The 14925-nt window shown below is 45.8% G+C and overlaps 1 protein-coding gene across 1 annotated transcript in view; it reads right to left on the minus strand.

The window, feature by feature from the left end:
• LOC135056516 (oocyte zinc finger protein XlCOF7.1-like) overlaps positions 1 to 14925 on the minus strand; it is a 124245-nt gene that overhangs the window by 62369 nt on the left and 46951 nt on the right. The window lies entirely within an intron of this gene.

The raw sequence follows: 14925 nt of genomic DNA on the forward strand, positions 1-14925 counted from the left end.
GTGCTGTAAGGTCTGATAGGTGCCCTAAGTTGGGTACATCGCCTTCGCTATCGACAGTGTATGGTAGTACCAGCCAACGTGGGCGGGAGTGGGTGAAAGCGCTCTAAGAACTTTCACCGTCAACTTACATTGAGTATTTTGGTGTTTGTGGGAATTTTTTTTAGTTATTAAAAAGACCCACAAATATGGGAGCCAGTTGCTCAAGTAAGAGACGTTTGTGCAGGGTTCAGGCTGAAGAAGAAAGGCCGAGAGGGTCAGCAAGGTTTATTATGTGTGGAAAATATGGTCCACATGCTGAAGTTTATTGTGACGAATGGGTATGTATGACTGACAACGATAGGGTACCATTCCCTACTGTTGGCAGCTTTTAACCAGAGGTATTACAGAATGTAGGCAGTAAAATATGTCTGCTTAAATCCAGAAAACAAAGGATTAGACATAACGATTGTTTAAAATTATGGTAACAAGAGGGGGAAATGCAAAGGGAACAAACTCGCAAAGCAGGTTCCAAACCTAGCAGGAATGTGGACACAAACACACCATTATCGACACAGGTCGAGGAAAGAGATGGCTACAGTCAATGGTATATCTATAAATGATAGTATAATGCAAGAGAAATGTATTAACCCTAATTTTTGCAAGTTGTATCCTGTTTTGAAGTCTTTTCAAGGTTATAGGTAACAGAAAGATGAAGGATCCAGCCAAATCGCAGCTCTCATTCAGGCATTCGCCTTGCAGGAAACTCAGGTGGGGCCTGTCCATCCAGTTAGAGCAGTACCAGTGTTCCCCACTGAAAGAACTGGTGAGGTCACAGCTACCGGTAAGTGTGATACGGGTCATTGCACAGAGACAACAACACCTTTCAACAAACAGATTAGGAACGGAATGGTAGGATTACATCCTGTCTTGGAAATAGTAACTCCCAATGGGGAGAAATACTCACCAGGAATAATGCAATGTATTCCCCGTGGCCCAGAGATGAGCTGTGGTCAATCATTTCAGAATTCCCCAATCCCTGGAAGCATTTAGCCAGATGTCAGAAGTTTATCAGAGATCTGGGTAATGCTCATGAACCAGCTAACAAAGATTGGCGGATAGTTTTGAAAGCGTGAATACCCGCTAATATTTACACACAAAAAATGTATCACTGATTGTAGATTAGAGTCGGATAGTCCTATGACTGACGGAAACAATCAGGAGAATGTGGAGCGAATTAATAGGCAACTAGAGTTGTGTTTCCCCACTACTGTTAAGTGGAGAAGAATTTTCTCCATAAAACAGAGAGAAAATAAAATGACATCTGAATATTTTCATCGGGCCCTGCAAATAATGGATAGATACATTGGGGTATCAGATACAGGGAACGATGCGAATTACAGGGAGGTGGCTGTCTCTGTGCTAATGGACGGACTCAATAAAGCAGTAAGGGACAGGGTACAAACATCTTTGCCTAATTGGAGAGGAGCCACAGTTGCTTGTCTTAGAGAGTGCGCAATTGAACACCACAAGAATATTGCTAGGCGCAGAAAACAACAGGAGGAGAAGCTGATCACAATAAGTCTACAGGCTCTTGCAGCAAAGCCTCATCAGCCTAAACCCCAAAAACCTGGTAGTTGGAAAAGACTGAGAATATGTTACATTTGTAAAAAGGAAGGGCATTTTGCCAGAGATTGTAGGTATAGTAGAACACATAGTCAATATAGACCCCTAGACAGAGAAAACAAGCCACATTTTTAAACACATAGGCGGGATCAAGGGACATATAGTATGGAATCACGAGCTATGTAGAAAACACAGATTTGGTTAATGGGAAAAACGGAATAAATGCAACTTTACCCTTTTGACAAAACTTGCTGGGGTTAAGATGAGGCCTCTAAACTTTTGCTTCTCTCTCTAGCAGAAATGGCCCGTGATTAACTTAACAGGAGTTTTGTTAGAGATGGTATACATATAGAGTGCTCCCGCCCAGGAAGCACAAAGTATGTTGGATACCCACGAGGACTAATGTTGCATTTCACGGTTCTAGATTCATGTCCATCACAGGTAGAGGAAATTATCTCACAGATACCGGGTTCCCTATGAACTTAGGATGGACAGGACACTGGATTGATGGTTGGGACAGTCCCAGTAGAAATACGACACACAGAGTTTTTTTTTTAAGGGGAGCAGACAGTAGAGAATCACTTCCCCATAGTGCCCAATCCAGTTGTCAAACTTTATAAAATCCTCTTTGCCGCTACAAACTTATCTGTTACTAACCTCTATGTGATTTTTCTTCAAAGTTTCCTCCTCATCTCTTACGTTCACCAACAGGAGGGTACAATACTTGGACCCGATAACAGTTCAAATGCCACATGCCTACTCGGTCCTTCAGAGTTCTGCCCAAATCCAGTATATCTCACCAGCATAGGGACACCAGTATTAATGTAGTGTGCCTGGTCATGCACAAAGGGTGGAGAATGAGAACACTGGTGAAGGGAGACTGTGGACATACACTGATATGCATGATGGTGTGACAGCCTGTGGTGAATGCTAAACCTGACATTTCCAAACCTGACATTTTCTTTTTTTATTTACTATTTTTCCTCTCTCTTCTCTCATCCAGAGACGGTTTACTTCACACAACTGATAACACACGTTGTGTTCCCTTCAGGAAAAGGCAGTCTGGAGGGCAAAGGGGTATGGCCAGGAGTCCTCAAGACTGTGGACAGGTGGACACGGTAAGCCAGTAGCCCCCAGAGCATATCTTCCAAGTCTAGCTGAGGCGGCACACAGTCTGACTCATCTAGGCAAAGAGGGTATGTGCAGGCTGATGAGAGCCTACTGGTGTGCGCCAGGATTCTCTTCTCATGCAGGTAAGAGAGACATGTTTTACTTGCTTGAGGAAGAATATCGGAAAGACAATACCAACAGAGCCATCCCATATCCCTCCTACAGACAGACCTTTTCAGGTAATACAAATCGATTTCATACAGTTACCACCCTGTAGGAATTTGAAATATGTGTTAATATGTACTGATGTATTTTCCAATTGGGTATTCCCTGCTGCCACAAATACTGCTACGTTCACTGCAAAGAAAATTGTGCTTGAATTTGTGTGTAGATATGGTATCCCTAGAATAATTGAAAGTGACAGTGGTACCCATTTTACAGGTGAAGTCTTTCAGGTCATGTGCAAACTGATAAGAACGAGCTGAGCAAATTAATGACTGAAACTGGATTGTTGTGGCCAGAAGCTTTGCCACTAGTGTTGTACAGCATCAGAACCACTCCCAGGTCTCCACTTAACTTATCACCCTTTAAAATTCTTTTGGGTCGACAACCTCATGTAAAGATAGACCTCCAGGATGATTTGAAATGTAATAATGAAGTGACTGTGAAATATTTGGTTGGGATGAGCCAGCAGCTGAGAAATCAACAAAGAAATTTAAAGCTGGTTATTCCTGACCTACTGAACAGTAATTATCATGACATTGAGCCTGGGAATTATGTGATGATTCGAAATTTCTTACGCTCAGGTTGCCTCATAGACAGGTGGGAAGGACCATATCAAGTCTTGTTAACCAGCATGACAGCATTGAAGGTCGCCGAAAGAGAGACTTGGGTCCACTCGTCCCACTGCAAGAAGGTTGCTGGCCGGGAGAGAACTCGTGACAAAGTAGTTTGGTAACTGCGTTCAAAGTGAACTGTGTGTTCAAAGAACAAGGCAAAGAGACACTAGACTGCTCCGGGAAAGTTGAGAGGCAGGACTGTTGAAAGGCACCTGAGCACGGAGAGCAACAAGATCTAGAACGGTTGTCGCACCATTTTCTTTTTTCACCTCCCCCTGCATTTTCCTTTCTTTTCTCCTTGTTTTCCTCCTTTCCCCTAACGAAATGGATCGATCACAAGAGACTGCGTTTCGGGTTCTACTAGTAATTCTGGTTTTGATCAGAACAGTTTGTTTTGGTGAGGGCCCCAGAGAGGTCGAGTAGGGATCTGGAATGGGTTCTGATGGCGAGTACGAATTTGTAGGATCTCAGGAGCAGCACATCACTCGAGTAAAGGCTGGTATTAGTAAGTGCTCTGGTAGTCATGGAGCTCGGAGGCACTGTGAAGGGATATTGTCTGCTGAACTTGTATGCCAAATAGCCAACAGTGGGAGGTATTTTCGGTATAGGTATACCGGTGGAAGCAAGACCATGTGGCTTGGAAGAGTATCATCAGGGTATTGTGCTCATATCATCCAGCCCAATACTTGTACTGAGCAGATGGGAGAACTGGGGATTGGTTTCTTTTGTCCCCTATGTTCTCCCAGATGATGCCTATTTCATATGTGGGAGGAAGGCATACAAGAGGCTTGCCCCGAGCTCAGAGGGATTGTGTTATATTGGGAGAGTACTACCGGAGGTCATGACCACAACCCATGATAAAATTAAAGATGTTCACCGCAGTGCTCAGGCTCCTTATACTCATACTCACTATGAACACATCATGAAGAGACCTCATAGATAGGGCAGAGCACGCAGCCTCTAATTTGATCCACGAATCCACCGGGATTCAGTTCCTTCTCGCATTAGATATCACCCGTACTGCCAGAGGAACTATAAATTATAGGTATATCCATGCGCTAGCGAACTTGATAGACAATATCACTGAGATGTATGACGACACCTTCATGTATACGGGAAGGGAGTTACAAGCCTACAAGAAGGAACTGATTCAGTACAGGATGGTCCTTAATTATGTCACAGCCGTGACAGGTGGGTATTGTGTTACTCTGGCAACTCAATATGGTGTGAAGTGCTGTACATATATTACAAACAGCACTGATGATACCACGGAGATCATCGATCAGAAGATGGACGAGATCTTGCAGTTGAAGTGGGAGTTCAGGAGGAAGCACAACCTTACCTTAGCGACTGTGAGTAATGAACTGACCGGCTGGGTCTTATGGTTGAACCCACGCAAATGGTTCTCAGGGTTAGGAGAGTGGGCTCAAAATGTCATTATGAGTGTGGGGAAGTTTCTCCTTTGTATCCTGGGAGTCGTCATAATTATTGGTTTGATATTTAGGTGTGTTCAAATTCTAATGCGGCGCAAGCATGGCACAAATTTGATGAGTCTAAGGAGCGAGGGTGCTGTTATAGCAGCAGATTTAATTTACGATCCATCCATAGAGACAGTGTTATGATAAGGTTTGCAAATTAATTTCATGGCCTGTTTCTTTCACCCGTTTTTTCTTTGTCTCCCCCTCTGCCCAGATACATCCAACTGGAAAAGACGTCAGCCCTACCCAAAATGTTTATGTGAATGTATTTTTATATATGTGTCTTACCTTCATCTCTTCAACCTCAAGTTAATGGCACACATAGTCGACAGGTGATATCCACATATACTAGCACTCACATATGTTGGAACAAAAAGCCGAAAAGAGCTCGGTAGTGTTTGTTGGCCCATTTACAGACCCTTAATACGGGATGAGAAGGATTTAATGTATACTTCGCAATACCTCGAAGCTTATTTAGAAATTACGGCAGGATGATACATGCCCCTCAGACATGGATTCATACATACATGCTTTTACTATCCCACTAGGTCATACATTTCCCACCTACAACTCTCCCCCGACCATCCAAGCTTCTGTATATATATATATTGTATAGATATTTTTCTGTTTATTGATTAGGTAGTGGCAGTTATTGGTGACTGCCAAAGGGTGGACTGTCAAAGTCGAAAAATATTGCAATACACACATCACGTACAAACTACACACAGATGGCCTCCGTGTGTGTACTTGTTCTGCTGTGTGTGCGCATATTCGCAATTTACGTATGGTCGCTCCCGCGGTCCTGCGCATTAGCGCGTGGTATGTGTATTTACGGTCGAGTTTGTGAATGCACAAAAAAGCCATCAAAACACATTACATATTTAATCCAAATAGTGCACAATGTACACATAGTCTCCCTGCACCACATCAGCAAGTTACAACAGTTTAAATGGTATCAGAACAAAGGGATTCACCTTTACAGGATAGGAGGGGACAGAACAAGGTTATAAGGTGGTGTTTGGTATCCAGCTGTAGGGTATTTTAAGGGTAATATTCCAGTGTTGGTTTGCAGAAGATCGCACGCTCCTGCGAATAGTTATGAGCAGGAGCAGAATATAGATATAAACTGTATTTACTGTACATTTGGTATGTGGTGGGTACCCAGATGAGACCACCCACAAGTGCATCTGGAATAAACATCGCCCACCTATTCAAACCAACCTATGACCTCTCCTGTACTGTAAATGACCATCCCTGTGTCCAATGGACAAAGAGATTACAGTATCCATTGTGTTAAGTTTTGGAAGATTGTATAAAAGAGCCAGCTGCATGCCTGGTCACACACAGACTCTTAAGGTCATCTACCCTGATGACTGAGGACCAGACTGGGAAGCGCAGGCGAAATTGAACAAGTATGTACCATTGACTGTAGCCATTATTCTATTGTATTGTATTGTTTATATTGTTACCCCCTGCAAGTAAAGAACCGTTGGTGGGTTAGACCCCAACCAAGTTTTGATTTACAATTGGTGTCGTGTTCCATTTCCTTGCTAAGGTTTAAAGCGTATTTACAGCCACTCGGGCTCCTGTATTGTGCTAACAGCGTATAGGCCTGTGTACACAAACTGTGTAGTCCCTACACCCTTTCGGCGTACATACGCAGAGTGTGTATGCTGTGCGACCTTTGTGTAAGTAAGGGTTGTGAATAATATAAAGGTGAAAGGTTAATTACTGCGGCCGCAGTGGCTCAATATTAAAGTGTATCTAGTGTGTTTAAGGTATATGCTTTTTAGTCCTGTAAGTAAACCAGCGTTTACAACTATAATGTATATTTTTACCAAGTACATTTAAAAAAAAAATGGTATATCCCTGGATATCTTTTTCAGATAGAAATGTATCTAACCCATTTTTAAACATATTGACTTAGTCCAGTGATACCATAAGAAATTGAAAGGCCCGGGACCAACAAAATATACAGGGCCCCCCACCAATAAAAATAAGTTTCTGCCACTCCACCCCTATGTGATGTCACACATCATGACGTTACACATAGGTGGACCTGCAGGAAAAATCACAAAGCTCATGCACAGGATAGGGTTGTTTTAAGTCCTCCCTGCACATCAGCCTGATTTTGTTGCGCTGCCTGTGCAGCTCTCCAGGTATTGGCGGTAGGACCAGGGGCGGGCCCCCCTCTCTATAAGGGCCCAGGACTCCAGTCCCTGCAGTCCTTCCCTGATGGCTGCCCTGAGTGAGTCCACCATTACTACCTTCTCTGGCAGAGAATTCCAAATCCTTACTGCCCTTACTGTGAAGAACCCTTTCCTTCATTGGGTGTGACATTTTCTCTCCTCTAACCTCAGAGGGTGTCCATGTGTCCTGTGAAGAGATCTCTCATTAAACAAATCACCAATATTACATAGAGAGAACATACAGACTCCAAACATGAGTCGCTATGCTTGCGAATACGCACAGCGTGCACAGCAATATGGTAACATACGCATTTACGCAGACATGCCACAAAGATATATTCAACACATATTTCATACAGCACATAAAATAGGATTTTGGTACCTACCGGTAAATCCTTTTCTCGGACGTCCTAGTGGATGCTGGGGACTCCGTAAGGACCATGGGGAATAGCGGCTCCGCAGGAGACTGGGCACATCTAAAGAAAGCTTTAGGATCACCTGGTGTGCACTGGCTCCTCCCCCTATGACCCTCCTCCAAGCCTCAGTTAGATTTCTGTGCCCGACGAGAAGGGTGCACACTAGGGGCTCTCCTGAGCTCTTTGTGAAAGTTTTAGTTTAGGTTTATATTTTCAGTGAGACCTGCTGGCAACAGGCTCACTGCATCGAGGGACTAAGGGGAGAAGAAGCGAACTCACCTGCGTGCAGAGTGGATTGGGCTTCTTAGGCTACTGGACATTAGCTCCAGAGGGACGATCACAGGTTCAGCCTGGATGGGTCACCGGAGCCGCGCCGCCGTCCCCCTTACAGAGCCAGAAGAGCGAAGAGGTCCGGAAAAATCGGCGGCAGAAGACGATCCTGTCTTCAGATAAGGTAGCGCACAGCACCGCAGCTGTGCGCCATTGCTCTCAGCACACTTCACACTCCGGTCACTGAGGGTGCAGGGCGCTGGGGGGGGCAGCGCCCTGAGACGCAATAAATCGATAAAAAAACCTTATATGGCTAAAATAAATGCATCACATATAACTCCTGGGCTATATGGATGCATTTAACCCCTGCCAAAACATACAGAAAAAGGATGATAAGGACGCCGAGAAAGGGGCGGAGCCTATCTCCTCAGCACACTGGCGCCATTTTCCCTCACAGCTCAGTTGGAGGGAAGCTCCCTGGCTCTCCCCTGCAGTCACTACACTACAGAAAGGGGTTAAAAAAGAGAGGGGGGCACAAATTAGGCGCAGTATAACAGCAGCTATAAAGGGAAAAACACTTATATAAGGTTATCCCTGTATATATATAGCGCTCTGGTGTGTGCTGGCAAACTCTCCCTCTGTCTCCCCAAAGGGCTAGTGGGGTCCTGTCCTCTATCAGAGCATTCCCTGTGTGTGTGCTGTGTGTCGGTACGTTGGTGTCGACATGTATGAGGAGAAAAATGATGAGGAGACGGAGTAGAGTGTCTGAAATAGTGTTGTCACCCCCTAGGGGGTCGACACCTGAGTGGATGTACTGTTGAAATTGCGTGACAGTGTCAGCTTTGTATAAAAGACAGTGGTTGACATGAGACAGCCGGCTACTCAGCTTGTGCATGTCCAGACGTCTCATACAGGGGCCCTAAAGCGCCCGTTACCTCAGATACAGACGCCGACAAGGGTACTGACTCCTGTGTCGACGGTGAAGAGACAACAGTGATTTCCAATAGGGCCACACATTGCATGATTGAGGCAATGGAAAAAGTTTACACTTTTCTGATAATATGAATACCACCAAAAAAAAGGGGTATTATGTTTGGTGAGGAAAAACTTCCTGTAGTTTTCCTGAATCTGAGAAATAAAATGAGGTGTGTGATGATGCGTGGGTTTCCCCCCGATAACAATTGATAATTTCTAAAAAGTTATTGGCAGTATACCTTTTCCCGCCAGAGGTTAGGGTGCGTTGGGAAACACCCCCTAGGGTGGATAAAGCGCTCACACGCTTGTAAAAACAAGGGCTCTACCCTCTCCTGAGATGGCCGCCCTTAAGGATCCTGCTGATAGAAAGCAGGAGCGTATCCTAAAATGTATTTACACACATACTGGTGTTATACTGCGACCAGCAATCGCCTCAGCCTGGATGTGCAGTGCTGGGTTGGCGTGGTCGGATTCCCTGACTGGAAATATGATATCCTAGATAAGGACAGTATATTATTGCCTATAGAGCAATTAAAAGATGCATTTCTATATATGCATGATGCACAGCGGAATATTTGCCGACTGGCATCAAGTATAAGTGCGTTGTCCAATTATTCCAGTAAAGTGGTCAGGTGATGCGGATTCCAAACGGCATTTGGAAGTATTGCCTTAAAAGAGGGGATGTACCCCAGGTCGCCTCTCAAAATAAGACGCCGTATTATTAGGCGCAGTCCTGGTTGGCAAGCGGACAAAAGGGTTCCTCTTTTCTGCTCGTGACAGAGGGAGAGGAAAATGGCTGCAGAGATCAGCCAGTTCCAAGGAACAGAAACCCTTTTCCGCCTCTGCCAAGCCCTCAGTATGACGCTAGGGCTTTACAAGTTCAGGCACGGTGGGGTCCCGTTCTCAATGAATTTCAGTGCGCAGTGGGCTCACTCGCAAGTAGACCCCTGGATCCTTCAGATAATATTTCAGGGGTACAAATTGGAATTCGAGACGTATTCCCCTCGCCGTTTCCAAAAGTCTGTTTTACCGACGTCTCCCGCTGACAGGGAGGCAGTTTTGGAAGCCATTCACAAGCTGTATTCCCAGCAGGTGATAATCAAGGTACCCCTCCTGCAACAGGGAACGGGGTATTATTCCACACTATTGTGGTACCGAAGCCAGACGGCTCGGTGAGACCGATTTTAAAATCTAAAATCTAAAATCTTTGAACACTTGCATACAGAGGTTCAAATTCAAAATTGAGTCACTCAGAGCAGTGATTGCAAACCTGGAAGAAGGGGACTACATGATGTCTCGGGACATCAAGGATGCTTACCTTCATGTCAAAATTTACCCTTCTCACCAAGGGTATTTCAGGTTATGGTACAGAACTGTATCAGTTCGGACGCTGCCGTAGGGATGGTCCACGGCACCCCGGGTCTTTACTGAAGTAATGACCGAAATGATGATATTCCTTCGAAGGAAGGGAATTTTAGTTATCCTTTACTTGGACGATTCCCTGATAAGGGTAAGATCCAGGGAACAGTTGGAGATCGGTGTAGCACTATATCAGGTAGTGTTGCGGCAGCACGATTGGATTTTCAATATTCCAAAATCGCAGCTGATTCCGACGACTTGTCTTCTGTTCCTAGGGATGATTCTGGACATAGTCCAGAAAGGAGGTGCTTCTCCCGGAGGAGAAAGCCAGGGAGTTATCCGAGCTAGTCAGGAACCTCCTAAAAACCGAACCAAGTCTCAGTGCATCAATGCACAAGGGTTCTGGGTAAAAATGGTGGCTTCCTACGAAGCAATCCCATTCGGCAGATTCCACGCACAGTGGAACCTTCTGGACAAATGGTCCGGGTCGCATCTTCAGATGCTTCAGCGGATAACCCTGTCACCAGGGACAAGGGTATCCCTCCTGTGGTGGTTGCAGAGTGCTCATCTTCTAGAGGGCCGCAGATTCGGCATTCGGGACTGGGTCCTGGTGGCCACGGATGCCAGCCTGCGAGGCTGGGGAGCAGTCACACAGGGAAGGAATTTCCAGGGCTTATGGTCAAGCCTGGAGACATCTCTTCATATAAACATTCTGGAACTAAGGGCCATTTACAATGCCCTAAGTCAAGCGAAACCCCTGCTTCAGGGTCAGGCGGTATTGATCCAATCGGACAACATCACGTCAGTCGCCCACGTAAACAGACAGGGCGGCACGAGAAGCAGGAGGGCAATGGCAGAAGCTGCAAGGATTTTAGCTGGGCGGAAAATCATGTGATAGCACTGTCAGCACAACTGGGAAGCAGACTTCCTCAGCAGACACGACCTTCACCCGGGAGAGTGGGGACTTCACCCAGAAGTCTTCCACCTGATTGTAAACCGTTGGGAAAAACAAAAGGTGGACATAATGGCGTCCCGTCTAAACAAAAAAACTAGACAGATATTGCGCCAGGTCAAGGGACCCTCAGGCAATAACGGTGGACGCTCTGGTAACACCGTGGGTGTACCAGTCAGTGTATGTGTTCCCTCCTCTGCCCCTCATACCAAAAGTACTGAGAATCATAAGAAGGAGAGGAGTAAGAACTATACTCGTGGTTCCGGATTGGCCAAGAAGGACTTGGTATCCGGGATTTCAAGAGATGCTCACGGACGAACCGTGGCCTCTACCTCTAAGAAAGGACCTGCTCCAGCAAGGGCCTTGTCTGTTCCAAGACTTACCGCGGCTGCGTTTGACGGCATGGCGGTTGAATGCCGGATCCTGAAGATCCCTACCCTGGTCAAGGCCAGGAAAGACGTAACCGCAAAACATTATCACCGCATTTGGCGAAAATATGTTGCGTGGGGTGAGGCCAAGAAGGCCCCTACAGAGGAATTTCAACTGGGTCGTTTCCTCCATTTCCTGCAAACAGGACTGTCTATGGGCCTAAAATTAGGGTCCATTAAGGTTCAAATTTCGGCCCTGTCGATTTTCTTCCAAAAAGAACTGGCTTCAGTGCCTGAAGTTCAGACATTTGTAAAAGGGGTGCTGCATATACAGTCTCCTTTTGTGCCTCCAGTGGCACCTTGGGGATCTCAATGTTGTGTTGAGTTTCCTAAAGTCACATTGGTTTGAACCACTCACCACTGTATACTTAAAATATCTCACATGGAAGTGACGAGTTAGCCCTGGTTTCAGCCAGGCGTGTGTCAGAATTGGCGGCTTTATCATATAAAAGCCCTTACTTAATATTTCATTCTGAAAGGGCAGAATTGAGGACTCGTCCTCAAATTTTCTACCTAAGGTGGTTTCTGCATTTCACATGAACCAACCTATTGTGGTGCCTGCGGCTACTAAGGACTTGGAGGATTCGAAGTTGCTTGACGTGGTCAGGACCCTGAAAATACATGTTTCCAGGACGGCTGGAGTCAGAAAATCTGACTCGCTGTTTATCCTGTATGCACCCAACAAACTGGGTGCTCCTGCTTCTAAGCAGACGATTGCTCGTTGGATTTGTAGTACAATTCAGCTTGCACATTCTGTGGCAGGCCTGCCACAGCCAAAAATCTTAAAATGCCCACTCCACAAGGAAGGTGGGCTCATCTTGGGCAGCTGCCCGAGGGGTCTCGGCTTTACAACTTTGCCGAGCAGTTACTTGGTCAGGAGCAAATACGTTTGTAAAATTCTACAAATTTGATACCCTGGCTAAAGAGGACCTGGAGTTCTCTCATTCGGTGCTGCAGAGTCATCCGCACTCTCCCGCCCGTTTGGGAGCTTTGGTATAATCCCCATGGTCCTTACGGAGTCCCCAGCATCCACTAGGATGTCAGAGAAAATAAGAATTTACTTACCGATAATTCTATTTCTCGTAGTCCGTAGTGGATGCTGGGCGCCCATCCCAAGTGCGGATTGTCTGCAATACTGGTACATAATTATTGTTACCAAAAAATTCGGGTTATTGTTGTAGTGAGCCATCTTTTCTAGAGGCTCCTCTATTATCATGCTGTTAACTGGGTTCAGATCACAAGTTGTACAGTGTGATTGGTGTGGCTGGTATGAGTCTTACCCGGGATTCAAAATCCTTCCTTATTGTGTACGCTCGTCCGGGCACAGTATCCTAACTGAGGCTTGGAGGAGGGTCATAGGGGGAGGAGCCAGTGCACACCAGGTGATCCTAAAGCTTTCTTTAGATGTGCCCAGTCTCCTGCGGAGCCGCTATTCCCCATGGTCCTTACGGAGTCCCCAGCATCCACTACGGACTACGAGAAATAGAATTATCGGTAAGTAAATTCTTATTTTCTCCTAGTCCGTAGAGGATGCTGGGGACTCCTTAAGGACCATGGGGTATAGACGGATCCGCAGGAGCCTGGGCACACTATAAAGACTTAAACTGGGTGTGAACTGGCTCCTCCCTCTATGCCCCTCCCCAAGACCTCAGATAGAAAACTGTGCCCAGGAGAGATGGACATTTCGAGGAAAGAATTTATAGGTTAAACACAGTGAGTGTTATACCAGCTCACACCACAAACATACAGCAAGACATGGCTTTCAACAGAAAACCAGTCCACGGTAAGAAAACCATCCAGCCATATTCTGAGAAAAAAACGTAACACAACCTGTGACAGTATACCAATAACAAAACCACGTCATGACATGAACAACGTCAGCAATTTGGTTGACAGAGAAAAAACACCACAAAGTGCCACTAAAACCTATAACTGCAGATATAGTACGCACAGGGACGGGCGCCCAGCATCCTCTACGGACTAGGAGAAAAGGATTTACCGGTAGGTTCCAAAATCCTATTTTCTCTTACGTCCTAGAGGATGCTGGGGACTCCTTAAGGACCATGGGGTCTATACCAAAGCTCCAGAACGGGCGGGATAGTGCGGACGACTCTGCAGTACCGTATGAGTAAACATGAGGTCCCCATCAGCTAGGTTATCAACCTCGTAGAGCACAGCACAGGTGTTTGAAAATCGACCAAATAGTTGCTCGGCTAAATTTAACCGCTGAGACTTCTCGGACATCCGCCCAAGAAGAGCCTATCTTCCTAAGAGGATGGGTCTCCCCCAACCACTTTAACGTAAACCCAGCCAGAGAACGATCACACCACATCGTGTCACCGATCCAGCGTATAACAGGCTGCCTAGACGCAGGTGCCGCAATAATGCTGGGAGCATACCAGATAAACAGAGCCTCTGCCTCCCAACCGTAGTCAAATTGGCAACAAATTAGTCAAAAGCCCCGATTACATCGAGAGTTCTAAACACTGTGACACAAGAAAAACGCAATACTACATCAGAGTCTCCCGAAGCCAATGAGCACCATCAAGGTTGGACGTGCAACCCTCCGTTCACGAAAGACCGAACCTCCTGAAAGGTAGCCAATTCTTTTAAGAAAATTTATAAGGCCAAAACCGGACTGAAAAGAAGCCTAACTTAAGGCATCATCCCCAACTGCTTGCAAGAACTGGAGAAGAACGACCCCGTCTAAATCTTCCTTAAGAGCCTTCTTGGACCGGCACCAAGACATAGCTTTACGCCAACTACGGTGGTAAGGCCTTGCTGTTACTTCTTTTCCAGCCAGAAGAAGTGCGGACACGACCTCACGTGGAATACACTTTCTTGCTAGGAAATGGCATTCAATCGGTCACCGACAACCGCATCCACATGAAGTCTTAATATACGTCCTGGTCTATTTAACAGGTCCTCACGCAAAAGAAGCGGCCAGGAAACTTCTATGAATAAGCATGAAACAGCTGGAAAACCAAACCCTGCTTGGCTAAACTGGAACAATGCGGATCTCCTGAACCCTTGTTCATCATTTTCCGTTATCACCTTAAGAAAAAACCGAAACCGGAGGAAAACACATAGACCGACTTAAAACGCCCAAGGTGTCACAAAGGCGTCCACTGTAATGGCTTGAGTGTCCCTTGACCTGGACCAATATCCCCGAGGCCTTTCTTTGAGACAAAACGCCAACATGTCTAATTGAGACACACCCCAAAGACTTGTCACTTCTGTGAAAATTCCTCGATGACTACTGTATCTTTTCCGGAAGGAGATCTCGTCTACCGAGGAAATCGAATTC

The sequence above is a fragment of the Pseudophryne corroboree genome, chromosome 3, assembly GCF_028390025.1.
Source record: "Pseudophryne corroboree isolate aPseCor3 chromosome 3, aPseCor3.hap2, whole genome shotgun sequence".
In the NCBI taxonomy this organism is placed as follows: domain Eukaryota; kingdom Metazoa; phylum Chordata; class Amphibia; order Anura; family Myobatrachidae; genus Pseudophryne; species Pseudophryne corroboree.